Genomic DNA, 3,815 nt, shown 5'->3' on the forward strand with positions numbered 1-3,815 from the left:
AGTGCTCTCTACTCCAGTCTTGTGATCTAACCAGATATCTGGTAGAAATTTACACGATTTAGAAACAGCACGAAACTCCAGCAAGATAAATTCCTTTTATGCAAAACCATTTATCTTTATTTACAGATCAAGTATAACATTAGGAATATTTAATCATCTGGAGAGAGTTTCCTCGTCTTGACTGTCATAACCGAATGTGACACACAGTTTGAATGCTAAATGGAGGATGACAGACAGCCGCTGCGGATAGAAGAGTTTACGTGAACTTGACTTAAATATTCATCACATTAAACTATGGAAAAGCTTCAGAACACTTGAAATATAGTGCACGAAGTAACTTCTGGCCTCTGGCTTGCTTAGTTGGGGACACTTAATTTCCATCGATATCATCAACTTGATTGCACAGTAGGGTTGCACAATTAATCGAATGCGACTGTCATGCACATCCTATCAGTAAATCCGCTTCTGTGATTAGTAGTAAATCTCCATTACCTGCTTTCAGATGGAGCAGTATTTACTACACAAAGCCGTAGTTCTCGTTCACTATAATGACTGCTGTTTGCATAGCTTCTCAGTGAACTACGGCTCTGTTTAGTAAATGCTGCTCTATCTGAAAGCACATGAAAATACCACATTTAAAGGGTTACTCCAGCCCAAAATGAAAATTTTGTCATTAATCACTTACCCCCATGTCGTTCCAAAGCCGTAAAAGCTTAAGTTTGTCTTCGGAACACAATTTAAGATATTTTGGATGAAAACCTTGTGACTGTCCCATTGACTGCCAAGTAAATAACACTGTCAAGGTCCAGAAAAGTGAAAGACATCGTCAAAATAGTCCATCTGGCATCAGTGGTTCAATCTGAATTTTGACGAGAATACTTTTTGTACACAAAGAAAACAAAAATAACGACTTTATTTAACAATTTGTCTCCTCCGCGTCACCGTAGCGCCATTTTGGAGAGTGTCCACTGAAAGCTAACTGCGTATATTGTTCTACTTGTCTGTGTCAGCTACACCACACGGATACGTTTTCTACATTTATTTACGCTTTGATTTGAACGAAAACAGCGTATCCGTGTGGTGCGGCTGACACAGACAAGTAGAACAGTAGAACATCTGACAAAACCTGTGACCTGTGCTGGCAAAATGAGTCACAATGAGCAAATTTTCAAAAATGAGTTATTTTTATTTTCACATTCTCCATTAAAAGTCCTTCAAAATAATGTATGATTTGTTGGAATCGGATGAAAAATGACTGAGCTCCACCTGTTTGAAATCTACAAAGTCAGCAAACTAGTTAAAGTTTTCTGAAGGTTCCAAAGCAAAATCACCTAGCAGCGTTTCATCTTTTCCTCCATTTCCTTTCTTAATATCAATTACTATATTAATAATCACAATATAGCCATTTTCTATTTTATTTTTATTACTAAAAATAAGAACAGATGCAAAAAACAGCAACAACAGAACAAATATAAGAAAGAAACAAATAGGCGTAGTGCATTACTTTTTTCATTTTACATCTAAACAAAAGCATTCAAGTCAGAAAAAAAATAAATGTAAAAAAGTTCAGTGTGTTCATTACAAATAAATTGAATATTAAAACTACAAAAGCAGTTCAATCAAGTGATCTTTTCTTTTATCGTTAGATTAACATTAATAAGACAGATGGCCTATATAGTAAGTCCTACTGTAAAGCACCTATCTAACATAATGTTAAACATCAGATGTTTTTTTCCCAACAGTTCCCCAAATGTTCACTTGAGACATAACAGATTTTGTTTGGGTGAATAGACTTAAATACTGTAATTCTGTGTATACAGTATGTGTATATTTATTGGGATCGCGTGCTGCCGGAAGCACATTTACCTGTATCAGTCAGTAGCAGTGTGAGAAGCGAGCAGAGAAAAAGGTAGGCCTACTCCTCTCAGAAAACATACAAATAAAGATAATTTTAGATGTTTAATTACTTTTGGAGCATTGGGATCGCTAGAAGAGGACTTAAAGGGTTAGTTCACCCAAAAATGAAAATTAGCCCATAAACTACTCACCCTCAAGTCATGCTAGGTGTAAATGACTTTCTTCTTTCAGACGAATCCAATCGGAGGTTTATAAAAAATTGTCTTTGATCTTTCAAGCTGTTTAATGGCACTCAGCGGTTGTTGCAGTGCTTCAGTCCAAAAGAAGTTAAAATAAAATAAAAAGCGCCCCTCCATTTAAAAAAAAGTTTCTCACACGGCTCCGGGGGGTGAACAAAGGCCTCCTGTAGCGAATCGATGCATATAAGAAAAATAACCATATTTAAAACGTAATAATCACTTTAATGTAGCTTGCGCCAGCAGTTGTACACTGGAAGCAGCTCCGGGCGGATGACGTGTGAGGTCAGCGCTGCGCATGCACCGCTCAGAAGTGACGCACGGGGAAACGCAGCAGAGAGATCAAAACAAAACAACGGTCACTAATTAGAAGTACAAAACGAGGATTTGTAAAGAAGAATGTCGGAGGATTTCAATATAAGCCAAGAGTATTACGTTTTGAATATGGATATTTTTCTTACAAAAACGCATCGAACGCATCGATTCGCTACAGAAGGCCTTTGTTCACCCCCCGGAGCCGTGTGAGAAACTTTTTTTTTATGGATGGGTGCTTTTTATTTCACTTCTTTTGGACTGAAGCACTGCAACACCCGCTGAGTGGCATTAAACAGCTTAAAAGATCAAAGACAATTTTTAATATAACTCCGACTGGATTCTTCTGAAAAAAGAAAGTCATATACACCTAGGATGACTTGAGGAGGGGGGGATCTAGAAAATAACTTTTAGGGTGGCAAAGGGGCGGCATGGGGTCTATGAGGGGTGGCAACACCAAAGCAAGCCCCCATGTATAGTTTTTGGGGATTTATGGTCTGACATACACAGTTGTGTTCACAAATATTGTATTACCATTAAGTAATCATCTATACTGTTTAAAATTAAAAATAAATAACAACATTTCAATATCCATCATGGCACCAAGTCAATACACAATATAAAAAACTTCAACAGGTTATAAATGTTTCTGAGCTTGTATCACTATAAATAAGATGAGTGGTTCTATTAAAATTACATAGGCTACTTAGATGGTATAAATCACCTTTAGTGCAAGTTTAAGAGTAACAAAAACTTTTGAATTTCCTAACATTAGAAAGAAATACAATAATATTAAAGCACGGAAACTGTTTGATTTTCTGTTATTAACAGAGGTGGGAATGTCTGTAATCACCCAGAACAAACTCTATCAACCATATACTCTAGCAACACCCCTTGATTTTCTGTTATTAACAGAGGTGGGAATGTCTGTAATCACCCAGAACAAACTCTAGCAACCAACTAGCAACACTTTAGCAAACATCTAGAACATCTCATCTAACTGCATTTACATTTTTAAACAAGACTTTAAGACAAGCCAGCATAAATTTGTCTGTCAAACTTTAAACTTTGCTTATTAGCCTACAGTTTTTCTTACAGGTTTCTTTTCAACTGCTTACACACATTTTCAAAACTTTGCCTCTTTTTTTCAAAACTTTACACACAAATCCAAGAAATGCGCACACAAAATGCAAAATGCCTCACATCTCTTGCAAAATGAAGCACTGCATTCAAAATATCACAAACTCATCTGAAAAGCTAACATTTGTCTTGCGTTGCAAACACCTTTGCATTGTGTGTTAAAAAGTGTTTTATGAAATTGAAAACTGAGTCAAAAGCTGAATTAGTGTATGGTTTTGCAGGTTTTGCAGGTGCTTCTGCTGTTTGAGTGTCAGGTTTCAGAAATTGTTG

Source organism: Sinocyclocheilus anshuiensis, unplaced genomic scaffold, assembly GCF_001515605.1.
Source record: "Sinocyclocheilus anshuiensis isolate Anshui unplaced genomic scaffold, SAMN03320099.WGS_v1.1 scaffold105, whole genome shotgun sequence".
Taxonomy (NCBI): Eukaryota; Metazoa; Chordata; class Actinopteri; order Cypriniformes; family Cyprinidae; genus Sinocyclocheilus; species Sinocyclocheilus anshuiensis.